The following is a 15,755-nucleotide window of genomic DNA, read 5'->3' on the forward strand; positions in this document are numbered from 1 at the left end:
GAGGTAGTGAAAATAAGAAGGTAACTAGCATGTATAATGAATCTTAATTAAGGAGATAGAAGCATCATTTTACTAAACTAAGTGATTTTCAATGACTAATATCATCAAGCAATCACCATGAGGTAGTTTATTTCTTAAGATCTGTGTCTTCTATACAACACCCTCTGGTTGCAGGGCTTAGATAAGTCAAGCTGGAACTGAACTAGATGCCTCCTTGGCCACTGGCTAGTTTTCATAGAGCCAGAAGATGTTATACACACAGCTGGGAAAGAAAAGTCATTAACCATCTCACTCAGTGGACCCTTCATGCTATAGGACTGACTGATCTACCAGGCAAGATGCACCCACTGTTTCAATAGTGGCATGATCGTTTGGGGGTAAACAACTGCTTTCTGATTGGGTTTTAGGCCTGCTTCCCAAATTGGAATGCATACCTTGTAGTGGAAACAGGCTTATAGCCCACAGTAGGCCACAGACAAAAGCCAACTAAAATTGTTAAAAAAACAAATGTTGGGCTGGTTAAGGCTTTTTCCTGAAAAGCCAAAAGATCCTGGTTCAACTCTCCAAGACCCATGTAAGCCAGATGCACAAGGGGCCACATGCATTTGGAGTTCATTTGCAGTGGCTGGAGTACCCTGGCATGCCAATTTTTTTCTCTCTCTCTCTCAAACAAATAAATAAATTATATATATATTTAAGTATTTATGGTTCATAAATATTCTTACCCATGTAGTACTGTTCTCAACTAATGATGGAAATGAAAAGCTTATTCCTTTCAGAGCTGGTGGTAGCAAATGCATTGACTAATAACTGAAAAACAAAGATGAAAATACAGAATAGAAGTGACTTTTGAGTGCTCAGCCCTATATTGGAAAAACTGTATAACCCATTGCAAGAACCAGGGAAAGCAGGGTTGAAAGCATGCCTGCACTGGAGGATGTGGAGGAGAGCTAAGGAACTGTCTTGGGGACCTGACACAGCCATTGCACTCATGTACACGCAGCTTCTATTTCACACACCTGGGCTAGTTAAAATTCTTTCAAGGACAGGGGAAAATATTGAAATTCATTGATAAGAGAATAATGTTATTTAGCAAATCACAGGAAACATTTCTCTAAGTGATGGGCAGTGTTGTATTGAGCTTCTTTTTGCTTGAAGAAAGTACCTGAACAAACGCAGTTTATAGGAGGAAAGGGTATATTTTGGCTCATAGACTCAAAGAGAACTCCATGATGGCAGGGGGAAAATGTGGCTTGACCAGAGCCTGAACATCACCTGCTGGTCAACATCAGGTGGACAACAGAAGCAGGAGTGGTTGCCAAAAACTGGCAAATGGAACCTGACTATAATACCCATAAACCCTCTCCCAACAAGGTATCACATCCAGGAGGCTACAATTTCCAAATTTTCACCAGCTGGGGATATAGCATTCAAAACACATGTTTATGGGGGAACATCTGAATCAAATCACCACAAATTCTTCCCCTGACCCCCATAAACTGATAACCACCCATGATATAAATTTCAATGCTTTCAGTCCAACTTTAAAAGTCCTAATAGGAGCTGGACAGATGGTTTAGGGGTTGAGGTGCATGCCTGTAAAGCCCAAGGCCCCAGGCTGAATTAGCCAGGACCCACATAAGTCAGATGCACAAGGTGGAACATGTCTCTGGAGTTCGTTTGCAGTGACTGTTGGCTCTGGTGTACCCATTCTTTATCTCTCTCTCTACCTTTCAGATAAATAAATAAAACAAAATAAAAAGTACTCACAGGTTTTTATCCATCTCAATGCTGCTCAAACATTCCCATAGTTCAAGGACTTTTAACTGAGCCATAATACTAAAAGAACCATCACGGCACAAATAAATATTCACACTGCAAAAGATGACATTGTGCATAGAAAAGAAATGCTGATTTAAAACAAACTGGGCAGACATCAAACTCTGTGGCTTCAAATCTGACAACTCTAACTGAACCAGTGACAAGTCTCCAATTCCAATAATTCTGATCAGTGACAAGTCTCTGGAGTTCCAGCTCTGTCCCTCCAGGTCTGCTTCTCATAGCCCCAGGTACACTACATCTAGTGTCAGCAGCTCTCCATGGCAACTACCTCATAGTCCTTGCATCTCCAATGGGTCTCCACTGCAACCTGTGGTTCATCCTCACAGCTCCAGGCAGGTCATGCAACAAACCTGCTTCAAATTGACCATAGTCATTTTCCAAAAACACTCTCTCCAAACAAAAAAGTATGTTGCAAATTCAATAATGCTCCCTTTCCTGCATTAGGTTTGTTTTGTTTTGTTTTTGGAGGTAGGGTCTTACTCTAGCCCAGGCTGACCTGGAATTCACTATGTAGTCTCAGGGTGGCCTCAAACTCATGGCTCCTATTTCTACCTCCCAAGTGCTGGATTTAAAGGCATGTGCCACCATGCCCGGCCTTTCCTGCACTTTTTTTTTTTTTTTTATATTCCAATATAACAGGTGGGCCATTAATTTGTTAATCCAGGGTGGAATAAAGCAGACTTTGAAGAACAGTACACTCCAGCATTTGGGCCCCATCAAAAGAGTTTAAAATTCTTCCTGTTGTTTCAGTGCAGGTCAGCTGGCCCAAACTCAACTGTTGTCACCCTTCAGACCAATATAGATACATAGGTCACAGTTTCTGTTCCACATCCATCAGCTTACATCAGCCCATTGCTGTGCAATGCAACCCTGCACAAGGTCTCAAGACACAGGCCTAACAGCAAGCCTCCCATTCAAACCACCTTTAGTCCATCTGGACAAAGCTCTTTCTTCCCCTCATAAGCCAAATCCAGCAGCCCACAGTTACTTCTGCATTTAGGTCTTTCCAGCTCTGGCAAGAATCCATGCAGCTATACTTACAGCACTGTAAGCTCGAGGTGTCACACCCTCCTTGCACGTTCTTCCTGGTCATCATTTCCAAAATGCTAACCTGTACTCAGTTTGGTTTTCTAGTAATAATGAGCCCATTTCTTGGTACCAATTTACTGTTGCTGTTAGTTTCTTCTTGATGGCAGAAAGTACCTGGCCGAAAGCAATTTGTGGGATAAGGGGGTGAATTTTTGGATTACAGACTTGGGAGGCAGCTTCATGATGGCAGGGGAAAAGGTTGTGCCAAGGCTGGACAACATCTTTTGGCCCACATCTGGTGGCAACAGCAAAAGGTGAGTGTGCCAAACACTGGCAAGGGGGGGCTGGCTATAATACCCACAAGCCCACCCCCAAAAGACATCACCTTCAGGAGGTTCTAATTCCCAAATTGCCACAATCTGGGCACCTAGCATTCAGAAGACACAAGTTTATGAGCACATATTAATCAAACCACCACAGGCAAGGATAAATATTATCACAGAGGATCACTCAAAATTGAAGGAAGCCCATATTTTCAGACATGGTCAGAAAAAGAGGCCATCAATCATTCCTTTTATGTGATATTTTTGGCACTGGGTGCAGGATTTATCAGACAGTATTGCACTTGTCTGTTGAATGGTATGTATACAATTATCTTTGCTTTGAAACGATAATAGAGGATTAGAGTAGATACATACTTATTATATAAAGCTTATTAATCATTTACATATATAATAGCATAAAATACAATATTGAAAAAGAATTAGGTCTTTACAATGATCAAGATAGTCTTCAAAACAGGTCCATGTCACAAAAAAAGGATAAGATAAAAATCAATGTCTGTGGCTGGAGAAATGCCTCAGCGGTTAAGGTGCTTACCGCTTGTGAAGCCTAAGGACCCATGTTCAAGTCTCCAGATGCTACGTTAGCCAGATGAACAAAAGTGAGGCAAGCTCAAGGTCACACATGGCCACTAGGTGGCTCAAGTGTCTGCCATTTGACTACTTTTGGAAACTTTTCTCTGGAGTGAATTTATTATTAAATATAAAATTTTCTTCACAAATATGGAAGACTGACTCTAAATGTTCCTGGTCTTTTCAAGAAACTGATGCTTGATGAAATGTAACCATTACATTGTTCTTCAAAATCATGTTTTATAAGTAGTAGGAATAACAGAACCTTGATCATACACTCAAACAATGGTGCAGAAAGTTTATATGGAGCTCACAGCCTCCAGTGAGAAGAATTATAGAAGAAAAAAAAAAAAGCTGGACACGGTTGTTCACACCTGCAGTTCCTGCAGTTGGAAGGCAGAGTAAAGATTGCCATGTGTTGGAGGCCAGTCTAGGTTACAATGCGAATTCTAGGCCAACCTGGGCTATTGAATCACACTTTTTCTCAAAAATCAATCACTCAATCAATCAATCAATCAATCAATCAATAAATAAATCTTTTAATGCTTAGTATGTTTGTTAGAATACAGGCATATATTGGGATATTTCAGAGCACATACACAAATAATGTGCTCACAAAACTTAATGATCCCTTTACCATAATTCTATAATAATTTTGAAGAAGTTAATCAGAAACAAGATGATAATTTTACATAAATAAATAGCTATAAAAGAAATAAATAAACCAAATTGGAGTTTTATTGAATTTAATTGAATAATTTGAACAAAGTTAAAGACTATTAACAAATTACTAAGGAATAAAATTACTCACTGTAGTACTCACCTCATTAAGTTCAGTCAAATTAATTGCTGTAGGATCCCTATTAAGATAATAATCACTTAGGAGTCACTTATGGCAGATAAAGTCTGTCACTAAGTTTTTAAGGTGAAATTTTCTGGTATAAGAATTCTGCTGTAGAGTTAAATGAATGCTTCAAAGTTCTGTGTTTATTTAATGCCCAGCCAGGAATTGAGTAGACGTTACATGGTCTCTAAGTTTCTTGGCACACATTCATTAAAAATGAAAGAAAGCTTGGGAAATAGCTCAGTCAATAAAAGACTTGTCTTGCAGACTTAAGGACTTGAGTTTGATCTCCACAACCCTCATAAAAATTCTGGACATGGTGGTAGACTTGTTATCTCAGCAGAGGGGATGTAGAGACAGGTGGATCCCAAAGGCTTACTTGCCAGTCAGTCTAACCTAGTTGGTGAATTTAATGCCAATTCAAAACCCATGCTCAAAGAAGGTTTTATAGATACTCAAGTTTTCCTCTATCTTCCACAGGCACATGCACACATGTTCTTGCACACCCAGTAAGTGAACACATACTCACATACATGCATAAGGTAGAATAAAAAACAAATGAAACAACACTTTATTAAGCCAGTGCCTTGAAATTTATTCTGAAGTAATGCAGTGATCCTTCTTTGATATTTATTTGTCTCTTGAAAGGGAATTGTCCAAGAAAACAAGAAAATAGGCTATTTTGGAGGCAAATATGCATAAGAAAAAAGAAAATGCCTAGAGGCTGGGCAGATGGGTCAGTGGGTAATGTTCTTGCTTTGCAAGCATGAAGACCTGAGTTCTAATCCTTGCATACACATAAATGCCAGACATAGTGATATAATCATAGGGCTTGGGAAGAGGAAACAGGAGGACTTCTGTTGCTCTCTGATCAGCCATCTTCCTAATTATGGAGCCCCAGGCCAATGAAAACCTTATCTTAAAGGAGGTGGACAGTTTCCTTGTATGACTTTTGAGGTTTTCTTTATCCCCTACACAAATACACACATTTGCACATGCAGTTTCATATATGTGTGATACTCTCCACAAATATACATGCATCCATCCATACATGCTGTGATGGTTTAAATCAATTTTCAACTTGGCAAGACATAAAACCACTGAGAAAGTGAGTGTTTAGTCTTGCCTGGGAGGGATTACCTTGATTAGGCTAATTGAGTCCTGACCATTCCCAGGACTGATGTGATGGTTAGATGTAAATACCCCTCCCCTCCCTCCACATGGTATAGCTTCATGTGGTGGTGATTAAGCTTCTTAATGAATCCCTAGATGGTGGCACTGTCTGGTAGTTTGTGGAGCCTCTGGTAGGTGGAGCCTTGTTAAAGAAAGTGTGTTACTGCTGACATGCCTTGGAATGTTAGAGCCCAGCTCTGTTTGGCACCCTCAGCTCACTTTCTCTACTTCTTTTCTACTGATATTGTCATTGGCTCCCAGATGTCTGTCCCTGCCATGATTTCCCTTCCATGATGAAAAAATTCCTCGTGGTGGTTTGATTCAGGTGACCCTTGTAAACTTAGTTTTTCTGAATGCTAGGTTCCCAGCTGATAGAGATTTGGGCATTAATGCCTCCTGGAAGTACTGTATTGTTGGGAGTGGTCGTATGGGTGTTATAGCCAGTATCCCCTTACCAGTGTTTGGCACACTCCCCTGTTGCTATTGTCCACCTCATGTTGGCCAGGGGGTGATGTCCAACCTCTGCTAAAGCCATCATTTTCCCTTGCCATTGTGGACCTTCCCCTCAAGTTTGTAAGCCAAAAATAAGCTCTTATTTCCAAAAAGCTACTCTTGGTTGGGTGATCTACCAGCAATGCAAACCTGACTGCAATAGTAATGTTGGTACTAGAGGAGTGGGCTTGCTGCTGGACACCTGACTGTGCAGCATTGACCTTTTGGAGCTGACTTTCAAGATGAGTGTGGAAGGCTTTGAAACTTTGGCCTAAGCAACACCTTGCTGTGCTGTAAGTACAGCTTGATGGACTATTCTGGTCAAAGTTGAAAGATCTGAATGTAGTAAGAACTATGGACTGTGAGGTTTGGCTTATGAGGGCAAGAAAGAGCTTTGCTTGGACTGGGCTACAATCAGTTTGTATGTGAGGCTTGTTGTTATGGCTATGTTTTGAGAATTTGTTCAGGATTGCATTGCATAGAAGTGGACTGGTGTGAGCAGAGGAAATAGAGAGGACCATTGAATTTGCAACACATTTTAGAGAGTGTTTGGCCCACTCCCCTGTTGCTATTGTCCATCTTGTCTTGGCCAGGGGTTAATGTCCACCCCCTACTTATGCCCTCATTTCTCCCTGCCATCATGGAGTGTTCTCCTTGAGCCTGTAAGCCAAAATAAATGTCTTTTACCCCATAAGCTGCTCGTGGTTGGGTTATTTCTACCAACAATGTGAATCTGACTGCAACAATCCCGTTGATAGAATAAATCAGAAATAAACCCTTTACTTCCATAAACTGCTTCTAGATAGGTCCTTCTCCCCAACAATAAGAAAGTAATTGTTCCCACTAGGGTTCTGGACTGACTAAAAATGCAGAAAGGGAGTGGATACATATTTATTCCTCTTTGGTTCCTCAGTGTGGATGCAATGTTCCTAGCTGCCTCAAACCGTTTCTCTCCTGCAAAAATAGACTGCAATCTCAAATTGCAAGCTAAAACAAACCCCTCCTATCTTAAATTGATATTTTAGATACTTTTCCTAACAGAGAGAAACAAAACTAACATGCACGGATATCATGCAGATACATATACACATTCATTAACTGTTCAGTGAATACCAATAACCCAACTAAGGAGGGCCCTCAGTAAAAGGGGTTGGAAGAGAGGAGCTATGAAGACAACAAGAGGGAAATGGAAGCAATGTGTGAGTTAGTCACAAAGTTCATAATGGAAAGAAAACACTCAGTCCTTGCAATAGTGGATGAAGTCAGTAAAAGCATTAAGTTTGAAATTGCCATGTAAAGGCCATTACTTTGAATAGAAACTGAGATATACCATTCAAGGTATTCAATTCAGACAGTTCCTCTTCAACCTCTTCATTGTCTTTACATGTCAAACCGAATTTTAATGTAAATTATAGCCTTGAGTCAAAACAGAAAACGTAAATTCTAACAAGTGATGAAATAATAACCATGTGCTTCAAAAAACCAGTATACCAAGATATACCATTGTTGACATCTGAACATTGTGAGTATACTGGATGAAATAAACACTGATGAGATATAGAACATGTGATTAAAATTAAATTACATGGGTGTAGGAGTTCTCTAACTAGAAGGAATGAAGACTTAAAAATCAAGAACACTCTCAATCTCAAACACTGAAGGGGTTATCGAAGATGCATTTTATAAAATTCATGTAAGTAAGTTAATAGAATCACCTCTTCAGGAAATGATTATTGTATAATTATAATTTCTATTATAAATTTAAACAAGATTTTGGAATTATATTTAGTCCCCCTTCAAATGGAATTTGTGTGTAGATATTTATCTAACTCCCCCATTATTTATTCACTGTTTTTTTTTAATTAAAGTTATAATCAAGGCTTAGAAACCAGGATGATATAAAAGTCAAGATCTCTCTATAGGTAACTTCAAGAGGATCAACTGGATGGATAGACAGAATCATAGACATGGTAGGTAGAAAGACAGATAAATGGTAGATAGACAGATGCATAGAGGCTGAAAGTCCCACTATTGGCTGTCTACCAGCTAATAAACAAAAGGATATGGCCTCAAAATTGCAGAAACACTATTTTGCTGAACTCTCAGTCCTGGCTCCAAGCTTGAAAGCTCAGCGGGCCTGTATGGTTAGAGGGGATTGATGGTGCCAAGCCTTTCTGGATGGTGACCGATCTTGTAGCACTGATTTCAACGCCAATGTCCTCTAAAAAGGTCTTCTAAGACCTGCTTAAAAGGTTTTCATATATCTCATTAAACCTTAATATAGCCTTGGTGCTATTTTGGAATGCTGGAATCACAGATGAAATATATACATAGACATTCATCGATGTGTTATTTTATTCATTTCAACAATTCTTATTTAAACTCATTTTATTTGTACATATATCCCTCTCTAAGTTCCTTATTTATAATGATGATCACCTGATAGTTGCCTATTGGCTAAAGGATTGTCTTAGTGTGGGTCGGTCATCTTCCACTAATAAACTCCTCTTGGATTCCAGAGACTTGCAAACACTAAGTCTTGTCTTTGTGTTCAGGCTGTCATAGTAGCCACAATGTCACATATCACTGATCACTGGCAGAGACGAAAGTAATGAAAAGGAAGATCAAGGTATGCTGTATACAAAATTAATCTAGGAGAGAATTTTTAAGTAATTTGTGTATGGACAATACAAAGATGAGTTGACAGAAGCCCAGTTCTTACAAGGCTTCCTGAAAGTTGTATCAAACTCTTTCCACACTTGATAAAAGGTACAATTTAGGAGGAATCCTATAAAGTATAATCACAGAGTCTGCTGATCTTATGTGCCCTTTGAAAATATTCACATAGGGCCATTGGAAGTAACAGATTGGGACCAGTGAGATAGGCCACATTCTGACTTAAAGCCCACCTGTGAGGTAACATTAAAATAATCACCTAGCACCTTTCAAACAGCCAAATTGCATTTCAGGTGGCATTTCATCTCAACATTAAAATATTTGTTCCACAGTCTAATCTGGATAACGGAATGAGCAACATATGCCATACTTAATGGAATATTTGCATATCCATCCATGAGTCAGTTATCCTTTCAGAGAATTGGCTATATATGATCAGAGACATAAAGACATCACTTCTGAAGTCTATCATTAGTGGCTCTTGTGGAAAACATACTTCCTGGAATGCAAGACTGAGACTGAATCAGTTGAGAGGGTTTCTAAAGGTCTACTGCACATGCCAGTGGAAGGCTCAGAAGCAACTCTGAAGCTTGGGCAATTGCTACCTATGAGGCTGGTCTTCTACTCCCTTGGCATATTCCAAGTGCTTTAAATGAATCAGGTGAATGAGGTTAAACAGCTGTTTGATGAAGGTTTAGTGGTCCCACTTACTTGAATATTTCACTCAAATGAAAATTCCAATTATCATTGCATGTGACTAGTACTGGCATAAAGTAAGAGATTAATTAAGATCCAATGCTTCATTATGCACATTATGCATGTGCACATGAGTTAAAAATTAATTGTAAAACAGTGAATGTGAGCTATGTATATGCAGCATTGACAAAATGGTAAGGTAGTATGAAATTATTTTCTCAACTGCTGTAAGAGAAAATAATTTTGCCAAGAAGTCCAGGCACCAGTAAATAAGGGCAGTAAGTGAACAATGGTTGTTTCCTATGCACAATATATATTTCCAATACCTTTTAAATCCAGTTCCTAATTCTTAACTACATTTAATTCAGATTGAAATTTTTTAAATATATTTGCTTATTTATTTATTTATTTGAAAGGGAGAGAAGTAGTTATAAAGAGACAATGGCCAGGGCCAATAGCCACTACAAACCCAATGAATGTGCCACCTTTTGCATCTGGCTTTACATGGGTACTGGGGAATTGAACCTGGGTCCTCTGACTTTACTATTAAGCCATTTTTCTAGCCCAAGACTTTTTTTTTACATGAACTTATAATTTAAACAACCCTCTGCCTACAATAAATTTACAAATTACTTCTTTAACTGTGAAGAGAATCTGTCCATTTAGAAAGGGTTTTTGTATTTGGATTTTAAATGAACAACTTTGCTATTCAATGGATAGCAAGTTCAGAGTTTTAAGCAAGCACATATATAAACATTTGCCAAAGAAGTATGCACTCATGAGCTTTCACTTGCAGCTCGGTAACCATGGTAACGGGATTGCTGATTCATTAAGCTGAAAGCACATACTGAGTTTGTATACTGCTGGAGAAAGCTTTTACAAAGACCTGGGCGCCGCACTCAAAAACTTAAATTGAATAATAGAGGGTCAAGTGGGCTGCTGGGATGGTGTTCAGTGAAGTAGTACAAAAACACATTTGGACTTCTAACAATCCACAATTATGCCACACAGATACTCATATTGTAACTTTGAATTTCTTTCCCTCTCCTTTGTGTATCTGCTGGAATCTGTGCATTCATTACACATCCATCATAATCATAAGATTAAATGAAGACAATGGCAGGAACACACTGGAAAAGAAGTAGATGTTCCACACATATAAATACTTCTGAACGGGAAGAGGGTTGTGGCTATGGAAACCTAAACTCCAAAATGCAAATGGTGAAATTTACGTACAATTTTGTGATGAAATTTTATGTATTTTGAAAGATGAAGGTATCAGTGTCAATAGAGATGGTAGCAGAGGCTTAAAGAAACCCAGGTGTCCAATAAATACTTAATCTAGGACATAGATATAAACCCCAAATTAGCCTAAGTTCCCTCAAAGATCATTGTGAGACAGTCATGAACCCAGAAGTGTTTGTCTTCGCTGACTTAGTCTCAGTTTGGTTAGACTATACATGTCTTCCCAGTTCTCTGCATGCCTCAGCCACTGAAAAATCAAAAGAATAATGGTATTACAGTTCCACAAAACCTGTGCACTTGTATTAATTTAATAATTTAGGAATCTTTCTTTATTACAGGAAGAAATGAAGAAAAGGAAGGGAGAGAGGACAGAAGGGGAACAAGGAAGAAAAGAAGAAAGGAGGGAGAGAGGGAAAAGTTATCACAAAGGTTTGGGACTGGAGAGATGGCTCAGCAGTTAAGGAACTTCCCTGCATAGACAAAGGACCCAGGTCCCATTTTCCCAGGATCCATGTAAACCAGGTGCACAAGGTGTCACCTGCAACTGGAGTTCCTTTGCAGTGGCCGGGGGCCCTGGCAGATATACAAGGGGGCGCATGCATCTAGAATTCAGTTGCAGTGGCTGGAGGCTCTAGTGCACCAATTCTCTCTCTCTGTCTCTGCCTATTTCTGTATCTCTCTCTCTCAAATTAATAAATGAAAATATTTTAAAGTCTATATGATTTGAAATAATGCAATTTGAATCATGTGATGCCTTGCTACAATCAGCCATTTAATGTAGAAAGCATATTTTCAATAACACCCATTTCACAATGTCTCTGGACAGTCCCTATTGGGAAATTTTGTGGTATTGTTTACAACTCTTAATGCTGTGTGTTCATTTTTTGTCCTTGTTCTTAAAATGCTACTAAATGTTACTTACTAAGGTTCATTTTCTTACCCAAGTATCATACCTGGTCACAGGATATTCTTTGCCAAATGTGAATTTATATGGCAATATGACTACCAAAGAGATCTTTAACTTTTTGTAAGTTGCATAGATTCTGTTTCCTTTTCTTCATCTACATGAGTAAATTCTTCACTATTCTTGTCCTGGGAGAAGAAACATAAATCCTAAGTCACAGCCTACGATGCAGGCATAGCTAAACTCTAGTCCACGCAGTGCTTGAGCATAGCAAAAGTCACACTAACTTATGACCAGGCAAGACTGGAATGCACCAGAAATGACTAATGTACCAGGACATCATCCAGTCAGCTATACACAAAATCCAAAAGGAAGTTTTTCCTCAGGAAACAACTCTATATTTGATTTTGTTCACACAAGTAGCAGTCAAGGATGACTTGCTAAAATTCTGGATTCCACAGAGTGTATCCCTTTATTAGGCATGTGTTTGGACCTAGTATGTGAACCATTAATATGAAAATTTCCAGAATGGTCAGGAATTGCTATTTTGAGAACCTAATTTTGAAATAAAGATTCCCCTTGCACTCATACTTTTTTAAAATTTAAAAATTGACAACTTCTAGAATTACAAACAATAAACAATGATAATTCCCTCCACTTTTTTCTTCACAACTTCACTCTCCATTATATCCCCTCCCTCTCTCCATTAGTCTATCTTATTTTGATGTCATCATCTTTTTCTCCTATTGTAAGAGTCTTGTGAAGGTATTGCTAGGCACTTCAATGTCATGGATATTGAAGCCAATTTCTGTCTGGACAGTTGCATTGTAAGGAGTAGCACACTCCCGTTGGCTCCTACATTCTTTACATCACCTCTTATAATGGACCCTGAGCCTTGGAGGCTGTGATAGAGATGTTTCAGTGCTGGACACCCTTCTGTCACTTCTTCTCAGCACTATGTTGTCTTTTGGGTCATCCCAGTGGTCAGAGCCATCTGAAAACAGAAGCTTCTCTAACCAAAAATGAAAGTAACATTAATATATGAGTATGGAAATTAAGTGTAGTGCTTACAAGGCAGTTTGGTGAGAATAATTATATGCATTTAGCCAGCCAAGAGCAGGCTTTATACCCCTAAGGCTCATGACCTTCCCTTCCAGAGGCTTTTGGTTAGGTTTTCAGTACCAGGCATGGATTCCCTCCCACAGAGCGGGCCTCCAGTCCAATTAGAGAGCAGTTGGCTTCCCCCAGAGCAGACATGCCACTATTATACCTGTTTGGTCATTTGGCCTGTCTAGCCAAATTTGAGGTGTCTAGTGTCCATTTTTTTCACAGCTGATGACTTCTGTCTCCCATAGGGCTGCATGCAGTGCAGTTTTTTTTCCACCTTTCCAGTTGGTTGATCTATAGGGAGAAGGATTTAGCTCAGCCCCAACTTGATTTTTCAGTGGACATTCTGCCAAGGTCTTTAGCAATAGGGTCTTACTATCTGTTACTTGTGGGAAACCAAGGGACTTGACAATAGCCTGTAATGTTTTAGAGGCAACAAGGACCTCCCTGGCCAACAACTCACTGGAAGGTATCCCATCCCTGGCACTGAAAATTTTCTAGTAGCAATCTATGGCTTCTGGATGTGCCATTATGCAAAAAAGTAGGCTTTCATGTGTCTTATTCAGAATATCTTGAATTTTGAATTATCTCCTCCCTTCTATTATTCAACCTTGTCCTCTGGCCTCACTTAGGCTATTCCATTCCCTGTAATCCATTCTTACACACACACACACACACACACACACACACACACACACACACACATATATCACCATCCCCTAAAATCTTTCCCACTCCTTCCTCCTTGATAGACATTTTCCAGATTACTGTCCTCTGCTACCAAATTTTAGTTCTACCTCACAAGTCTAAACAAGTCTAGGATCAAAATATGAGAGAGAACATGCAACTTTTGACTTTCTGGGCCTGGGTTACTTCACTTTGTACAATGCTTTCCAGATCCAAGCATTTCCCTACAAATTTTATTTTTGCTACCGCTGACTCTAACTCCATTGTGTAAATATACCACATCTTTATTATCCATTCACCTACTGAGGGACATCTAGGCTTGTTCCATTTCCTAGCTATTGTGAATTAGAGCACCAGTAAACATGGCTGCCCTTTGCACACATTGTTATGATGATGTTCACTTCTATGAAATTTCTGTAATGTATACATGAAGGATAAAGTAGACTCTGTAGATAAACCAGCATCAACCCTGATTATATTTAATTTAAGTGTACCAGAACATATTCCCAAGGTTAGACATTTCATTTTAATTAGTTTTATATTAAGGTTTACATGACAAAAGGAAAATGCTCAACATAATACAGAATGTTGCATCTGCCATGGGAACAGAGATCCTTATTTATTTTAATCCTTTGGTAGGAGCCACCATGCATACTTAAATGAAATTTGTGCCTTCAGACTTTCTATACTTAGTGAAGAGTAAACATGATTAAATTATTGGTTTAATAGTACACTTTACCTATCAATTGTTCACTGTTTACATCATCACAGTGATGCTTAGAGTCTGCCATGCTTTGCTTACCCTTCTGAACCCATTTCATTTATTTTATTTTATTTTAGAGAGAGACAGAGAATTGGCATCGCAGGGCCTCAACCAGTGAAATTGAACCACAGACATTTGTACCACCCAGTGTACCTGTGCAACCTTGTGCTTGCCTCACCTTTGTGCACCTGGCTTATGTGGGTTCTGGAGAGTCAAACATGAGTCCTTAGGCTTCACAGGCAAGTGCCTTAACCACTAAGTCATCTCTCCAGCCTTCCACTTCATTTAAATGGAATGTTAGTTTTAGTTCTAGCTTTTTTTTTTATTATACTATGTCATCTTAGCATTATATAGGATGGCTTTTCATGCACATAAAAGGGGAAATTAACCAATCTTTATAAATAGCACCATAAAATAAATGCTAGTATAGTTTGCAGTTAATACAACTAGATTGCTACTCTCACGACACTTCGTACCTGTCTTATTGTTAGAAAAATTACTGCATGGATTTCACACTCCCCCCACAGACAACCATACACACTTAAAAACTGCATTTCTTTTGAGAGATGATCAACAAGTGTAATCTTTCTGTATAATTCATTTCCCATGTTCATTATCAACTGATTTAACGTTTCCAAAGTCACAAGCTCTTCCAAATCATCTTGCAAAAATAATGGTGTATGATAAGAAGGATCATTACTTGAAAATGAAATTTAACCACTGACTACATTGATGGATTTGTAATTTCCTTCATTCTTGCTGAATGATGAGCCTTCTTTTTTGATGTGAAGATAGAGACATAGCAATCATTATGCAAATACAGCTTCTTTTTCCTCATCATCCAGGCTACTCACTTGCTTGCACAAATTTTTCTGAGATTACCTTTCATTAAAAAAAGACATAATAGTGACCTCTACAGCCCACATTCACAGTAAAATCTCTGTACTACTCTTTTGTGATTTTCATTATAAGTTCTGAATGCATTTTTGATGAGCTTCACTTGAAAATTCTAGGATACATCAAATTGTTCAAGGCTTTTTAAATGTCTTAAATGTCTACAATGCCCATTCTACACCATAGTAAGTTCTACTCTCTTTACATTTAGGCAATCACAACAACTTCATTATTTGGTGTGGTTTATCCTGTTTGTTTTATTAATATTGTCATTACTTATGATGTTCCCTATTTTTTGTGTTCATATAACAGCCCAATAAAACAAAGACACTGTTCCACAGAACTTCTTATAATTTGTACTTGTTACTCAGTATTAGGTGTTTTATAATGGTCCATTTCTATAAATCAGATGCTTGAGTGTGAACAACTAACTAGCAGGTGAGTTAAAAATGCTTTTGTGAAAGCAAAACAATACACATGTAAAGAAAT

This window comes from Jaculus jaculus, chromosome 11 (assembly GCF_020740685.1).
Source record: "Jaculus jaculus isolate mJacJac1 chromosome 11, mJacJac1.mat.Y.cur, whole genome shotgun sequence".
NCBI lineage: Eukaryota > Metazoa > Chordata > Mammalia > Rodentia > Dipodidae > Jaculus > Jaculus jaculus.